Source organism: Rhinolophus hipposideros (assembly GCF_964194185.1).
Source record: "Rhinolophus hipposideros genome assembly, chromosome: 14".
Lineage (NCBI taxonomy): Eukaryota > Metazoa > Chordata > Mammalia > Chiroptera > Rhinolophidae > Rhinolophus > Rhinolophus hipposideros.
In genome coordinates, this window is record NC_138060.1 from 16706876 (window position 1) to 16724937 (window position 18062).

Below are 18062 nucleotides of genomic sequence, written 5' to 3' on the forward strand. Positions count from 1 at the left end.
CTTGAGCAGATGGCGGTTGTGCCATATATAAGTCTACCCCCCAAAAACAGTGGTGTGTATGCCCCTCCACCCACAACCACAGAAGGGATCTTTTTCTCCTTTCTGTCTTCTGAACGATAAAAAGGACAATTAATACAACACATGACGAAGATCTGCTAAAACCCAGTATAGGCCTCGCCCCCCCCCCCCCCCCACTCAGAAGCAAGCTCCCACGGATGGCAAATTTTACTTCTGGACCAGAGTCCATTCTTATAAGTGAGGGCTGGGATTTTTACAGCTTTGAGGGCTCTGCGTATCTTTTCCTGCAACCACGTAGTTGGACACCTTGTTTTTTAGCTTTTAAATTAAGGAGAGCCAGAAAAGCGTAGCGAAACAAACACCCAGCTTTTGGAGCCAGTCATGCATAGCTGAAGTTAAAGCTGTTTTATCACTTAGTAGCTGCCACCCTAAGCAAGTCATTTAACCCCTCTGAGTCTCAGTTTCCTCATCTGTAAAAGGGGAAGAGTGATACTTATATTCATGGTGGTTGTAAATACAACCGTGTATGTAAGATAGAAAAGAGTAGGATCTTATTAAGTTATAACAATGTTGGTGTTTGTTTTGTTCATTATACTTTACATGGACCTTACATTCTGAATACCTGAAAGATCTTGAGGTTAGGTTATGTTCTTAAGTTTTAAATCTCTACTTGAATAATAACAGCAAACACTTACTGAGCACTATGTGATTGGTAGACACAGAGCATAATCACGGGTTTAATCCTCAAAATGACACTGCAAGGTGGATACTATTATAATCCCCATTTTACAGATGAGAAAAATGAGGTTTACAGGTGAAATAGCTTGCCCAAGTAACAAACTAGACAGTGGCAGAACTGGGATTTGAACCTGGACCACCAGGTTCATGCTCTTACCTCACTTTACTATCCCTTCAAACAATCATGCATACCCGTAGTAAGTGGCTTTGTTCCTTTTTGTATGTATTTGAATCAAAACTTCCAGTTGCAAGCGACAGAAACACAACTCAAATTCCTTTATGCAAAAAGGGAATTTATGCTCATGGAACAGAAAGGCATGACTACAGGAATGGCTGTTTATAGGTGCTTATTTTCCTCAGGAACTTCTCTCTTCACTTCTCAGTTTTTATTTCTCTTTGTTGGATCCATTCTCAGAGATGTTTTCCTCTCCTGGTGGAAATATAACCACCAGCTGCTCTAAGCTTATCCCCTTCTAATTTACAGGTGCTTTCTTACCCAGTTCTGCCTGCAAAAATCTCAAGCCTGGTTCTCATGTCCCTTCCTGAACTAATTGCTATGACCAGAAAGAGGGGGCTGCTGATTGACCAGTCCTGAGTCACTGTACTTCCAAGGCAACTAACAGTGGGCTCAGTGCCATAGATACCACAAGCACTGAGAGAGGGGCAGTTTCCCTAAGGAAAAAGGAAGAACTGTTATTATGATGAAGAGGGAAGTACTAACGTTGAGTGAGTCAAATCCCCCCAATGCCCTGCAGGATGAACTTCTTGTTCTCAAAGCATTTAAAGAATCAACTCCAGGTGCCAAGCAACGAAAGTCATGACTGGAGCAGTTGCACTTTGTTAAGACTATAAAAATGAAGGCTCACTGAGCCGCTGTTATGTAATGGTGAAGAGCAAGAGCTTTTGTCAGTTCTCACCATCATTACAAATTAAAACTGAACAAACAGGAAACGTTGCTGTCTGTCTATTTCTAATAATGGGTTTCTGAGATTCAAATTGAAATTTTCTGAAAAGCTACCTTGGTGTCATCCGTATTTGTCAAATAGCAAAATCCAATAGAAAAGAGCATACATGATATTATTTCCCTCTTCTCGGCCACTGATTATGGTTTGGGGACAATGAGGTCTGGAATTGGACAAGATTCTTAATTTGGTGCTTTTGCAAATGCCATTTACTCCTTCCACACCTGAACGGTCTACAGCTTGTGCAGAATGTGCCATGAAGTGCTGCGGTCTTTATACATGAAGTGGTCTGGCTAGTTTGCCGGCAGTGCCCAGAGCAGCAGCTAACATTGTGCCCTGTGCCTTCCACGCCATGTTTCATTTAGTTCTCACAGTAGCCGTATGTATTCTTTCCAACCACATTTTATAGGTGAGGAAACTGAGACTCTGAAAGAAAGAGTCACTCACCCAGGATCCCAGAGCAAAACAGCGGTAGAGTCAGAAATCGGACTTGGGCAGCTGGATTCCAGTGTCTGGGTTACTATTGGTGCTCAGTAATTAGCGGGTTGTGTAACCCAGACCTTGTCACCTCACAGGGTTTCCTCATTCCTTTTTACAGATGAACACTTGAGTGGTTATAAGAATCTTTAAACAGTGATGCCACTGAAGTGTTTTACTCTGAAATCCGAGGTATAATTACCTCTTAATAATGATGGGCCACAAATAAAGAAAAATTCCCCAGGTTTTTCTAATCGGTTTCCTCACGACTTTTCTAGAAAACATCCACAATTGCTAAACCGGACGGGATAGCATTTCGTTCTTTTCATTTTATCATTGGGAGAAAAACAAGGAGCCAGGATGCTGACCAACTTGATCATCAGCTCTGAATTTTATAATGATCATTAATCTTCAAAAATAGTATGATCTGATAATTCTGTACCTATGTGAAAATGGTTCAAAGGCTGGGTTTTTAAGCAAATCTGGGTTCAAATCATAGTCCTGCCATTGTGACCTCAAAGAAGTTGTGGAGCCTGTCTGAGCCTCAGGCTCCTCATCTGTAAAGCAGGTCATTATGAAGTCTGAGCTCACAGGGCTGTCATGGGGATTAAAGCAGATGATGCTTACAAAGTACTCAGTAGTGCTACCCTAATAAGTGGTCCCAAAAGGCCAGCTGCCAGTTAGACAATCATTTATTCTTACAATTACTATGATTTACTATTACTATTATTTCTTGTCCACCCTTTCCCTGTCCAAAATAAACTCCACCAGCACAAGATCTCCATTTTTATCACTGACATTTCATAGTCAAACATCCTTTTATTTGCAGAGGTTTTTGTAAAGCACCTTGCAATTTCCTCTCTTCCTAATTCCAGGAATTCTGTTTGTTTGAACTTGAATTGTTTAAAGCTCTCTGTTCAGCTAACTCTCTTTTGTGTTTTTTCCTCTGATATCCAGAGGCTTTGAAACAGTAGCTTTTCTATAATCTTCAACAAAAGTTGCACTAACTCCCTGAAGGTTTGGTGGCTTCAGCTCAGTCTTCTCTTCCAACTGGCTGTGTACTGGTTCTGTTTCTCTTCTTTCCCCAAGATCCTTTCTCTTGGTTTAGCTTTTTAAAGGGGAATCTCTTGCAGGGCTTTCTCTAAAATATTCCTGCCTCCTCCATTCAAGATTAAGCTGTTATCTTGGTGACAGGTACTGACAAATACCACATAGTCACAAATGGTCACATGGCATGGCTCACAGATTAGTGCCTTTTTCAGGTGATAATGATTCCCATGGCAGCTGCAGAAGCTTTGTCATAAAAAGTAGATTATTTATGGCAACCCTGGTTCAAGCGGTTAAAATAACCTGGGATCTAGTTAATTGTGGTTTTTTCCCCCTCCCCAAGGAACTTCTCTGGAATTCATTTATGGCCAAAGAAACACGTATCAGATTTTTAATCAGGATAACCTCCCATCTGTAAAGCATTTCATGGATTCCAAAGCAATTCCATGTATGTAATCTCACAGTGAATTTGTCTTGGGGAGCCTATCAGATGCGACTGCTCAGGGAAGGTGAGGGAGGAGGAGTAGGTGGAAAGTGAGTCCGCCGTGCTGGAGCCTTGGGGTGGGATTTTGAGGCGGTTGACAGTCTAGTAGGTGCCATTAGCACGTGCCTGGGCTCGACCAGGATAAGATGGAGAACTGGATCTCTTTCTGGTGCTTTTCTCAGTCGTGCTAATAACAAACAACCTGTCAGAGTATTTCGCAAGACTCAGAGGGAAACCTCAATCATAGAACAATCCTGTGTAGATTCATTGAAGCTGTTGTCTTTTTTCCTCTTGGGGTGTGTTTAAGACATCCATCTTATATTGTAACACTTCGTCTCTGCTACAAGAGGAAGCTACTAGATAATTCTTGCTTCCTGATCAAAGTAGGTGAATTGGTAGCAGAGCTCATTGGACAGATACTTGGGGGAGGAGAAAAGGAATATTTCTTTCTTTAGTTTTGGTAGGCTATCAAAAAAGAAGGAAAAAACTTGTTTGAAGAAACTGATGGTTTACAATATTTATGGAAACACCACTACCAAAATGTCTTCGTTCCGTCAGCAGTTGTCACACACCTCAGTTCAATAACCTCCTCTTTAATTTTTTCATTATAAAAATAGCATAACCACATGGCCGATAATTGGGAGACTGCCCTCTGGTACAGCCATGATTTTCATTTACCTATTTTCCCTGCCAAGCTTTTTCACATATATACAGATTGCATAGGTGCCCTGATAATCAGTTTTCTTCCTGCCTTTTTAACTCAGAATTTTTCATGTTGCTTGAACTTCATAAGTATACTTGTTAATGTTTACACAGTGTACGTCGAATGGATGTCCTATAATTTAAACATCCCCTGTTGTCCGCCATTTAGTTTTCAGGGTAACTTAGTACAGGGTCTGGAGCCAGCCTGACCCAGATTTTCTGCTCTGCCACTTCCTAGCTGTGCCATCTTGGGTCCGGACTTGTTGGGAGAATGATAATACTTGCCTCAAAGGCTTGTTTAGAAGAGAAGGATGTATCTAAAGCATATAACATGGTTCCTGACACATGGTGTATTCTCCATATTTAGTAGCTAGTATTTTTTGTTTCTGATTCATCATTGTTCATTAAATGACAATGCTCTGAAAATGTTTTCTTTCGGATTATTTTCTTTTGGTAAATTCACATGTGTAGGAAGGAATACTTGGCTGAAACATTTGGATATGTACGTTGTTCTTGGTAGGTACTGGCATCTTTTGTGTAATATTACGGTAGTTGTTACTGTCATCAACAATTCTAAGTGTGCCATTTTCACTAAACCCTTACCAGCCTTGGAAATTACAATTTTCTAAGTTGGGCAATTTAGTATGTGAGACATGATACCTTGTGATCTGCCCACATTAGAGAAGTAGAGAGAATAGTATAATTAGCACCTGTGCTCACCCCGCATCCAGTATCAACAGTGGTTAACCTTTTCCCAGTCTCACCACACTGTTCTTAGGACTACTTGAAGCCAGCCTCAGTCATATGTCATTTTGCTCCTCAGTACTTTGGTATACATTTCTACCTGATAAGGACATTTTGTTTGTTTTGTTTTGTTACATAACCACCACACTTTATCACACTTAATAAGACCACCAAGAATTTCTTATTATCATCTAATATTCAGTCCAAAGTCAACTTTCCCCAAATTCACATTTGCCTTTGGACTGCATCTTAGGTCATAGTAAGGAATTCTTATTAATTTGTCTCAAAGAGGTCCTTGTACAGTTGCTCCACCCATTTCTCACGGTTGCTGGTCTGTAAAACTTCCACTTCCCTCTCCCCCCAACTCCCCATACAGTTGATTTGTTGTAGAAAGCAGGTTATTTGTCTTGTGGAATATTTTCTATCTTGGATTAGGAGATTGCTTTCTCGTGGTGTGGCTTAACTTTTCTTTTTATCCTCCTGTTTTCTATAAACTGGTGAATAGATATAAAAGTTGGATAAGTATCTTACTAATTTTAATGGGGTATTTTGAGGGGACAACATATCCTTACTGTCATTCCCTGAGCAGAGTCTTAGGCAGTTGACTAGATACCAGTTGTGATAGATACCTAGATACTTCCCCTGGCCTAGGAGAATGAAGAGTCAATTGAACATTTAACTAGTTGGAAGACATTGAATATAGGAACAATTGATTGCATTAGCTTAAAAATATTCTAACTACAATTAGTCATTGCTCTGGAAGTCATTGGTTTTTTTTTGTTCCAGGGCCTTAAGAATGGATCCAGAGGTAAGAATGGAAAGGCCCTGCCCTCCAGGAGTTCTAGGTGGGGAGATAATCAGGAAAGTTATGTAGCTGTAGAATGTTAAATGATTTCAAAAGCTGTCACCTGGCAGAACATGATTAATGAGTGGTAGTAATAAGAGGTGTTAGAACTCAAAAGAAGGAACCAGCTGCTGTGGGCTGGATTGATCTGGGAATGCTTCTCAGAAGAAAAATTTGGTCTATGATTTGAATAATTGGTGATATTTGAAAAGGCAGAGAAGGATGAGGGAGCGGCTATTCTGAACATGAATTCAAAGATACAAAAAACTTAACATGTTAGCCAATTGATCCACTTATATGGCAGCCTTCGGTGTATATCTTCTGAGCCTTTTTCTTTATTCAACAAATATTTATGGAGAACTTATTATATGCCAGCCTTGTTTTGTGGCATGGGAACGTAGCTCAGGAGGCAACTTGATTTCATGGAGGAAACATCAGCTGGGAGTCAGAAGACCTGAGATTATTCTGAAATCTTGTTTTTAGAATTAAAGTACAAAAAATTCTCCTTCAGGTTATTGTCACTCCTGGTATCTTTAGATGGAGACTTCGGCAGGTCTGTCTGAGGTTGTAGCACACTTTTACCTTTCTGGGAAGAAAAGGCTGCCATTTGAATTTTTTTAAAAAATGTGTGTGTGTGTGTGTGTGTGTGTGTGTGTGTAATATATGGCTTACATTTTTTTGTTCTCTTATTTTCTTTCCTTTCTCCTCTTTCTTTCTTGTGGAAGCACTTTATCCTTTGAGCTCTAAAGCTAAGCTGGAAACTCATGAAACAATATTTGTCACTATCCTGGGCAAAGATACAAATGAAAATAAGAATTCTTCAGCTCCCAGACAGATCACCTTTGTTCAGATTCCAAGCGTGGGGTGGAGGCAGGGGGGAAGGTTTACCTGTGGTTATTCCACTGGGAGAGGTGTGCTCATTTGCACGAAAAAGAATTGATCTTTCGTTTGAAAATGGCTTATGGTGGAGTGGGTGGCTGGGAACAAAAGAAAGGCATTGTTAGCATTTTTGACATATTCATACATCTTCTGCAGCCGCTCAGCTTCTATCCGTTTGATCCAGGTTTGTTTCCCTTTGAAGTCAGTATTATCAGCATCTATTGCGTGTGCTTGCTCTGTGCCATAGTGGTCGTTTGAAGAGGAGGGATTCAACTTCCCTCCCCATTATCTTCACCAGCTCCCCTTACCCCAAAGCACCCCACATAAGCTTGCAAGCTGAGTATGTATACACTATGGTTGCTGTGGACATACAGCTTTGAGATGAACCCCCTGGCACCTCCCCCATGATTCCTGTGCGTCCCCATCTTCCCCTTTCTCTTCCTTTATTTGTAACATTCAGTAAAATTTCAGAAATGTTGAGATGAAAGGGAATTGAGGAATCACCCCATTCTGTATTTGCTAACAAATGTATTCCACTACTTCCCCCAACCAAGATATCACCATAAAGGTTCAAGTTAGCTCACATCTTGGTGGCTCTTTTATCCCTAACCTCCTGGGTATAAAATGTAAGTGGTTACTGTTCCACAAGACTTGGATTGAAAACCTCTAATCTAGTACATTCTGTTTGATCAAAACAGGATCCAGGAAAGTCAAATGATTTGTTCACAGCTCCCAGGAGTCTGTAGGTAAACAGGGACTGAAACCCAAGGCCACTTGAGCCTGCACATGTCCTACATACAAAGCCACCTGCCTGTGCTGTGGACAAGGATTTCTTCCCTGTGGATCTGGGGCACGCTGAGGCCAATGACATTCTATCCTGATGGGGCAGGGTGGGGGGCGTGCAGCTGTGTGGCTAAGACCACTTGTGTTCCAGGCAGACTAAGTTCTGGTGTGGATATTTAGTAGTTGTATGACCTTGAGCACATTACTTAACCTTTCTGAGCCTCTATGTCCTCATGTATAAAACAGAGAAAGCACCCTCTGCAGCAGGTCTTGACAACTCAGTAAGATAATATGTCATGTGCATGTCACGGGCCTGGCATAAAGCCCATGGCACCTACCATTATTATCTAGCATTTCAGCACTCACATGTGATTCCCCAAATCACAATGGTTTCTTTTTGTTCTATCCAAACTTAATTCAAACCTGTCTAAATTACTCCAGTTTTTGAAAGAGAATCCAATATGAAATTTTTGTTCAGGGGATGTGGCAAATGTGTACTCTACTATTAGAAGTTATTTAAACATCTTTGTTTCAGCACTGTCTTTTGGATTGGTTGGTTGGTTGGTTCCTGGGCTTTGAGGAGATTTTTTTCCTCCTCCAGACTTACCTCCCAGCTCTCTTAGGGACCATAATAAACCACCTACTGTTTATGAAATTACTACTGTGTGGCAGCCCCTTCCCTGGCTTCTCTCTAATCTTCACCTCCACCCTTTGAAGTAAGTGCTATTATGTCCTAATTGCAAATGAGGCCACTGAGTCTCCGAAAGATTGAGTAACTTGCTTGATTGTTGAGGATATGTTGGTGGTTCTCCCTTGTTGGAAAATGGAGGAGCACACTTGTGTGACCTACAGTTTTCTGAATGTAAGAGTATATCTAGGGTGATTCTAGCTCTTGGGATTTACAACTGTCAGGGACCTGAGTGACCATCCAATCCCTTATTAGTCAGCAGGGGAAACTGTTGAACAAAGAGGTCGTAGGATTTTACCAAAGTAGGTGTAGGAGTCCAGGGCTAAAATTTGAACCCAGGTCTCCTGACTGTCATTTGATGTTCTTTCTGTCATATCTAATAGGCTAGAATCCTGACCCTTAGCATCATAGTCTCCGGCACTAGGATACCTACTAAGTTACAAATGGCCTGCAGATAATTAATATTCTCCTTCAGAATTGAAACTGTAGGTTCTGGAAGCAAACACTTGCATTTGAACCCCAGCTCTGCTACTTCCCAGCTCTGTGACTTTGGGCAAGTTGTGTGAACTCCCTGTGCCTCAGTTTCTCCCTTCACAGAAGTACCCACCTCATTGGATTGTTGTGAGGATTGCCTGAGATACATCATGAAAAGTCAAAGAACAGTGCCTGGCAGAGAGCATACCCTCAGTCAGCATAAGCCATGGCCATCATTTGTTGAGCGCCTGTCACTTACCAGGCATCTCTCAGCAATGGGGGACAATGGTGAGCAAGGGAGTCATCATTCTTGCCCTCGTGGAGCTTACAGTCAAGTGGAAGACACCCAGGTGAAAGAACAGTGACGCTTATGATTTTTTGACTAATTCTAGTTCCGTTTGCTATTTATAGGGCACTGTGTAGAAGTTGCTGCCATGTAGTTTTGTCTTTACTTCTGATTTTTATAAATGTGTGACATCAATGTAAATATTTTGCATCGGCAGTTTGGCCTCAGTGCACAGAGCCCTCAGCCTTGAGAAGCTCCTGGTGCTTAGCGTCACATGCCGGTTGCCATCAGTGTGTTGTATTCAGAACACAACTGGCCACAGTCCTGCCACTTGGACGTAAACAGCCTACCCAAAGGGCAGAAAGGAAGTTATGACTGGGGAAAATCCACAAGGCAGCAAGACTTGGTCACTGAAGGAGCAGACAGCTCTCATAGTCATAACAGGCCTGTAGGAAGAAGGCACAGTAGGAACCAAATGTTGTTGTGCAGATAACAGGCATCGTGCAGCCAAGTACCTATTTTTAAGTGTCAGTGGTATATTTTTGGCCAGTTCTATTCCATTTGTAGTCCAGCTCCATTTTCCCTTCAGTGTTTCTTTGCTCAGAGTTGATCTCTTTCAACCTTGTTTTCTTGGCCATTTGATGTTAAAGGAATCCCTATGCTCATGCATTTCCTGACAACTGAGGACATTGAACTGAATTTTCTGATGACCCCTTATAAAATATGACCATACCGAACCAACGCAGAATGTGGGCTGCCTAGACCAAATATGCTCATTTTAAACAACGATGCTTTTTGTCAGTAAGTGATATTATCATTGTAATTTTCTTTCCTAAAATAAAATAGCATAAAATTGAGACAATTCATATACACTTCACTCTTTGCTGTTTTATAGCGTCACAGAAGACAAACATTTATGTTTAAATCTCCTTATTTTATAGTTCAAAAAACTGCACCTCAAAGAGTTTAATTGACTTGCCCAAGGTCACACAGCAAGTTTAATGGTAGAACCAGGATTATACCCCATGTCTTCAAATTTAGATCAGTTTCACTCTTCACTATGCTGCTTTTATTATATATGTCCAATAGTTAAATCAGTATTTGAAATCATGGATTTAAATTAAAGAATTAACCCTTTTGGAAGAAAGGAGGATGGAAAAGAATCCCCAAATCCCATTTTTCCTCTCTAATTCATTGAGGGAAAAAGGGAGTGGGATGATTTATATACTAGAAAGGTAATAACAATATGGATTATGTGCTTACCTTGTACCTAGAATGCTGACATATGTACGAGATTTGATCAAACAATACAGTGAATGTTTTTAAAAAAAGTATATTAATTACAATAAAAGACACATTGCCATTAATACCACTCAAAATACTCCCCCTCATTTCGAGTACACTTAACCCATCATTCTTGCCACTTTCTGAAGCAGTTCTGGAAGTCCTGTTTCGTGAGTGTCTTTAGTTGCGCTGTCATGGCTGCCTCCATGTCCTGAGTCATTTTGACGTTGGGGAAAGAGCCAGAAGTCACATGGTTCCAAATCCAGTGAATAAGGTGGATGAGGACACACCGTAATATTTTTATTTGACAGAAATTGTGGTATACCAGAAGCGATGTGTGACACGGAGTGTTGTCATGATGATGATTTATAGCACACTTTAAAACACACCTTCTCTCAACCGTAGCTCACACCCAGCTGACTGCACCAAACAAGTTGAAACTTGTCACACACTGTCACTAAGGTTCAGTGCATTGCTTCTGTATTGAAGCTCCCTGCCTTTCCGTTGGATGGCACTCGGCAGCAGCATTCATAGTATTTGTTGATCATCGTGTCACACATCGCTTCTGGTATGGCAATTTCTGTCAAGTAAAAACATTACGGTGTGTCCTTATCTGCCCTCTTCATTGGATCTGGCAGCATGCAACTTCTGGCTTTTCTCCAAAGTCAAAATGACCATGAAAGATAAATATTTTGAATCGATTCAGGACATCGAGGCAGCTATGACAGCGCAACTAAAGACACTCACGAAAGAGGACTTCCAGAACTGCTTCAGAAAGTGGCAAGGACAACGGGATAAGTTCAAAGTGAGGGGGAGTATTTTGAGGGGGATTAATGGCAATGTGTCTTTTACTGTAATAATTTTTTTTATTTATACATTCACCATATTTTTTTATCACACCTCGTATATCTCATGAAATTATTCATATGCTTTATCTCATTAAAGCCTTGAAACTTTCATATCCCATTTTTACAGATGATTAAACTGAGGTTTGGCATGGTTGAATAAATTGTCAAAAGTTGTACAGATAGCAAGTGGTAAACTTGATATTTGCATCCAGGCTTCTCATTCTAAAGCTTATATTCTCCTATGTTCTCCCAGGAACTGAAGAATAGGGTGTTGAATATTCCACAAAGTTTTACTTTAGAGCCAGGGTAGAGGGGAAATATCTTATTCTTCAAAAGTTAATGTCACAAGGCAATGCATTTATAATATTTTTCAGTTTACTGGAACGGTCTGTAGGTGTTTTTTTTCCACTTTGTAATTTTGCATCTTCCATATTAAAAGTTTCTCTAGGAAATGAAAATTAATTTGGAGGAAGGAAGCCTCCATTATTCCTGCTTCCAGCTGGTACAGATGATTGGCCTTCTGGACAGGTAGGAGGGTGAATGCTGGTCTCTCTCTGCCGAGCTCATAAGCTGGAGACGTGTCTATGAGTAAATTCAGGAATGATGCCAGGAGGGGTAGGGGCAAGGAAGGGAGGAAAGGGATGTGGTCTTTGGAGCCCATAACTCAGGAAATGTGATGGCACCTAATTTCAGAGTGGTATGAGGCAAGCGTTGAGGAAAGAATAATGAGCTATTGTTGTAGGCTTTTTTTTCCTTCATGGGTGGGTTGTTTTTATAAAGTTTTATGAACAGGAAACTAAAGCAAAATGCTGATCCCTTTGGTTTTTGAGCTCTGCCAGCATCATTTTCATTTTTTGCATCATTTTCATTTTTATTTTTGAGCGTTGGTGACAGGCACTTCCTTTAACACTTCTGGGGGTAAAGCATAACAAAACGCCCCACACTGCATTTCATAACAACAGCAGAAACCGAATGAAGAGGGGTTGTTTCAGATCTTCTCAAGAATAAGATCTCTCCCTGACCCAGGGAGAAAGATAGCTCTTTCAGAAACCAAGGGAGTCTGCAGAATGTTCCCCTTTAAAAACATCCTAGAAAATTTGCCCAACATGTGGAAAAACTCTAACATGCATTAAAATGTTTCTTGCTGTGGCAAAGAAAACACTGATCTTCTTCCCCTCCTTCCTTCCATCATAAAAACCCAGGCTCCCCAGCTATTGTTTGCCCCAGAAGATGACTTCATCTTGAAGAAGGTGGTCTTATCTGTTGTGCATTTTGGATGCACTGAACCAACGTTTCAGGCATCTGGCTTCCAACTTCAGAGATGTTAAAAGCTTTTTGTTGCTGCAGGGCATTTATTCATTGCTCACCTTGTAAAAGTTATGCCTTATTGCATTTTCCTGGCACCAGAGCAATCCTTATACCTACCTACCCATTGCATTTGGTTTTTCTGAGCCTGCAGGCAGCACTGGGTTATTAAAGTTCAAGGAGGATGCCACGTGATGTTGACTTTACAACTTTAATTCTCTCTTACCTTCTTCCCTCCCTTCCTCCCACTCACTGATGGATGAGTTTTGTTTACCATGTGCTGTGTCTAGACCAGAATGAGCTCTCAAAGTTTGTCTTATAAGACTCCAGGTGAGGATGGAGAGCGTGGCCCTCCCTTTGTAGAACAGGCAGCAGAGAAGTTTTCTTGGGTTAAAAAAGTCCTCAGGTCCATAATTTCATATCAGCCTGGGTACTTTAGATTAGCACCGTGTTTAATCTTGCAGAAGCACCAGACAAAAATCTTTCCTCCCCCTTAAAAGTCATTCTTCAGGGTCCAACACCAGAGAAGAAATTTTCAGTATAAATAGCACTAAGTATGAGCATGGCAAGTTGAAAAGAAAAAATGTTTTCTAGAGCTTAACCTGGAATCAAAAACCTAGAGACGGTAAAGAAAGAAAATGCTTTTGGAGGGAAGGAAAAGGGCAGGTGAGCATGTTACACGGCACCTCTGGAAACAAACTTTTTGGCATCCCTTTGCCACCAGAGTTTCAGTCTCCCTAACAAGTCGATCTTCTTCAGGAGTTAGTGTAAATTGCTGTGTGTGTATAAACAAGCTGGAGGGAACCGAAAGCTCTCGGTAATATCCAAGAAGGCCCCATAGCAAGAGCTGTCTCTCAAGTGGTTTGGGGGAGTTTTGGACTCTTTATGAAGCTAAATATTAGGGACCCATGTCTCCTTTTCAAAATTTCTTTTAACAGCCCATTGTGGTATTCTGCATATGATTTCTTGGTCCTATCTCAGAAACTTTTGTTCCTCGTTGTAAAAATTCTTCTCTGGATTTACCTCCTCCATGACATGTTCTTTGATTAGCCCCATTTCAATTTAATTTTTATTTCAACAAATATGGATTTTTCTACGATGTGCCAGCATGATTAGAAAGCATGGGAGCTACTGTGGTGAGTGAGATATATGGTCCCTATGCCCTTATAGCTTGAGGTTGGGGAACGGTGACACTTTGAATCGCTCATTATTAGCAAGATGCATATTGGGGAAAGAAAAGTACTCAGCACTGTGCCCCCACTTGCCTGGGGATCAAGGCCAGCCTTGGATGACAGGAATTAGCCAGGAAGCTCTCTGGTGGGTGATCTTATCGTGCCAAAGAACTAAATGATTACACAGTAATGAAAGTTGGTGAACCGGAGGCTGGTGCTTTATTTCAGCCTCTGTGGCCAAGGCTTTTGATTCAGTCGGAATGTGGGTACGTGCGACCTGTGTTTGCTGAGCTTGGTTTTAGATGCGAGATGGAAAAAAATGAAACACAGCAGAAGCTCCTGTAACTTAGTCCCCACTTAACCAAAGCGCTCAGTAAACCTGCACCCCCTAACCCTTCTCTAGTGTTGTTGGATGCCCACAGCTGGAGGGACACTTTCAGCTAATGGGCTGCTCTTTAGCACGCACCAGCCCACATCAGCTACCACCAGATGAGTGAGGCACATGTTTGCCAGGAATCTGTTTCTGCTGGTTGAACTTGTTCTGTAATTAAGGTCTTCTACACACGCTATCCCCCTCCTTGCCTCCCCACAGCCCCAGGTCTTTTTCAAGTAAACATCTCAAGCCAACTACCCTCCTCCTATTCTCTACTGCTACAGCTAATTTTTTAAAAACTTAAATACAGTCATGTCCCCTGGCTATGAAGATAAGCATGTTTTTAATTGGAACTCTGGATACCAGATTGTAAATCAAGTCCCAAGAGCCAGAGCACATCTCCTGGTGGGTGGCTTAGTTGGTAGTTTACTGGAAGGGGGGCTTGCATATTTTTTCATTGTATCTCTGATGCACCCATGTGCGCATAGCAGGCTGTCTAGTATGTAATAGTTCCTCAGTGCTGGATGAGCAAATGAGCAGTTCCCCAGGCCCGTTTTGGAGTTTGGTGCTACAACCATTGGGCAAATTACTCGTGGGAACCTCTGGCCTGAGGTTCTGTGGTCAAAGTGTTTCAGAAGAGTGGGGCCCAGGTTCATTATTGGGCTTGCTGATAATTCTCGCCCAAATTTCTGGAGGCCACTGCTAAAGATTCCAACTCAGTGGACCCAAAGTGGGGCCCAGGGTTATGGATTTGGTAAGTTTCTCTGTTGCTTTCATTGCAGGTGGTCTCTGGAATTATTGTCCCTGAATTCCCAGAAGTCATGTTTCTATAAATGTGTGTGTTTTCAAATCCCAGCCAGCTGAGATTTTTCAAAACCAAGCCCAGCCTACTACTATATTTCATTGTTATGCCCATTTCCCCACATTTCAACTTCTCTGGCATTGGGATGTATCTTACGGTTGATCACGTGTTATATCATTGGCAACCTTATTTTCCTTCCTGGTAGTACATAAAATAATAGCACATTGACATCTTAGGTTTGATGAAATATGGTATTTTGATTGCTGAGTTTATAGTTAATAGAAGAGAAAACACTTCCACTATCTAAAGCTAGAACTGATACATTTTTGGATTCCAATTTCTCCAAGCAATGGTTAATATATAAAAAAAAACCCACACACACACCCTACATAACACATACATTAGCTGTAGTCTGAGAGGAATAGTTTTAGAGTATAACAAATTCATTGAATTCTTGATCAAAAAATATAAAATGCTCTCAAACATGCAGACTTTCCATAGAGTTCAAAGACCCTATGTGCAGAAAGTATTCTCAGGGCTGGCTTACATTCTCTAAGCAAAATAAGCCTGTTGATAGTAATCAGCTAAAATTGGAGAATGTCAGGATTCTTATTGCAAAATCTGGAATGAAGACGGGTTCCTGGTCACATGCACTGTACAGCCATAAATAGTATCGGTATGTATCAAAAAGATGGTCAATTGAATCCTTTGGGGCTTTTATTTCCTCACTGAGTTTGCATTTCTGTACCCACAAACAGTTAAATATGGTGGTAAAGATTGTCTTGGGAAAGACCAAGTTTTGAAACATTTTTCTTCCCTCCCGAATTTCTTCTTGAAGTATTATCTTTAATTTACGGGTCTTTTGAAGTGCGTTTTCATTTCTGAAGCAATGTAAGACAATTTTCTGCCCCCCATCTCCCATCCTGCTTTACTCCCGTATTCTTCCTTATTGTCTTGTCCTCTTCATGTTTTATGAAATCTGTTATTCAGTGAAGAGTCAGGTTTGACATCAGGGAAAGATTCCAGGCAGGTCAATATTCTGAGGCTTCTTGGCACTTACGAATTTTTTTCTTTGCTCCACCATACCTAAACTCACATTTGACATTAATCAATCATCTTGGTCTAAAGAGAAAATATCCTTGAGATCAAAACTAAGCGATTCTCCTAGCTCTGACGCCATATTTCAGTTCTACTCTCTAATCCAGGGTTTCTCAGTAGTGGAATTATTGGCATTTTGGACCTGGTAATTCTTTGTTGTGGAGGTAGCTGTCCTGTGCTTTATAGGATGTTTACCAGCACCCTAAGCCTCTACCTATTAGATGTCACTAGCACCCTCCCCCAGTGACAATTAAAAATGTATCCAGACATTGCCAAATGTCACCTAGTGGGCAAAATCAACCCCAGTTGAGAATTGCTGCCGTAATGAACCGGAGACTAGGAAATGCACCTGCCTGTAGTATATCAGGGCAGGACAGATAGTCAGTCATTCTTTTTTTCCCTCCCAAACATAAAGTCTTGATTATTTTGGCATTATAGTTAACAATGTGCAGGATTAGCACAATCCTGGGAGGAAGAGAGAGATTCTATCACTTAACCGGTTTTTCAGACTTGTTCCAGAAAATGAAATCTTTAAGGGAATGCAAGAATGAAGTCTTCCAGCTTTAGACTAAACAGGGATATTTTTTCATAGATCTAGCCTGGAGCCAGTGGACATATCCCCAGGCAGGGGGAAAGTAATAATACTAGTATGATTTTTAGATATTATCAGTGCTTCATTTGTGCCATTTTTACCTATCTGGCAGTAAACCATAGTCCTGATCACTCAGAATTCACCGCCAGAACTATCCAGGCTTTTAACTCCCCTCTCCCATCAAGACGAAGTTGCAAAAGGAGAGGGAGCTTGGTTGTTAACTGGGAATGTTTCCCAAATGGAAGGGGAGAGGTGTTGGTACTCATGTGTGTCCAACATGTATCTACACGCCCATGTTAGATTAGCAGGAAGAGAAGAGATGGCTCCAGATGCCAAGGAAGCAGATGAAGTTGCATGTGTCTGAAGGCCAGGCTTTGAAGATCGGCTACTGTCACTTGACCTCCTTCTGCAATGCAGAGGTTACAGTTGAAAGGCCATGTTTTAAGGTCAACCATGTTCCTTGAGCAGATGTATATTGCACACCTTCCTGGCATAGAGATTCAGGATTTGATAGAGAAGAGGAGAAATGTAGCTAGTTCAGCAACCTGATTTGTAATAAACACTCTTCTGTATTCGATGAATGAATGGATGAATGAACAGATGAATGAATGAACAAATGAGGCTTTAAGAAAAAGAAGAATACACTAACCCTGATGTTAAGTGTAATGCTGACAGGACAAAGCATCGTCCCATTGGCTGAAAAGATTGTCACAATCACTCTAATTTCTTAAGTTTCAGCCTTATGCTGGGCTTGTTCTGCTCAGAGTGATGGCAGTGGATTTGAGGAATTGATTGATGGTCTTCCAGCCATGCCTGGCTGTGTGCTCATCTAAAAGGAGCTAATAATCAGCGGTGGGCTTGTATGTGGAGACCCACCACTTCCACCAGCAGCACAAATGAGCCCCGCTCGGCCCAGGCGAAAATGCAGGCCCTGCTCTTGGCACTGTTCCTGGAAACACAGAACAGACTTCTTTATTCCAGTCTCCAGGCTTCTGGCTAGTGAGGAACACTGCCTGGCTGTGAAGCATTTTATAGGATTATAACGGGTTGGGCCGAAGGCAAGTTCTGAAAGGCACTTTGTGCTGTAGGTTTGAGTGAAGCTGACTGTTAGGGCAGTGTTCTTCCTAAGGCCGTAAACACACACACAGGCAAGATGGGGAATGCCGGGCCCTTGGGCTGGCTCAGCTGGGCAGCATTACAAAGTTGGGCTGCTTCCCTCAACTGTGACACCAGCCTCAGGGGTGTGCTTGGAAGTCCTCCTGTAGAGCAGTCTGCTTCTGGCAAAGTTTTTGGTCACAGACACCCCTAATTGGAATCCTAGGCACACTGCTGAAACCCAAAATCTGCTAATATGGGAGTTTATCACACACTGGGAAAGTTCTGAATTCAGGGCACAAAGGTGGAAATTGCATGGGGTCAAAAATATCTTTGAAAATCCTTTAAATGTCTCAAGGACCACATA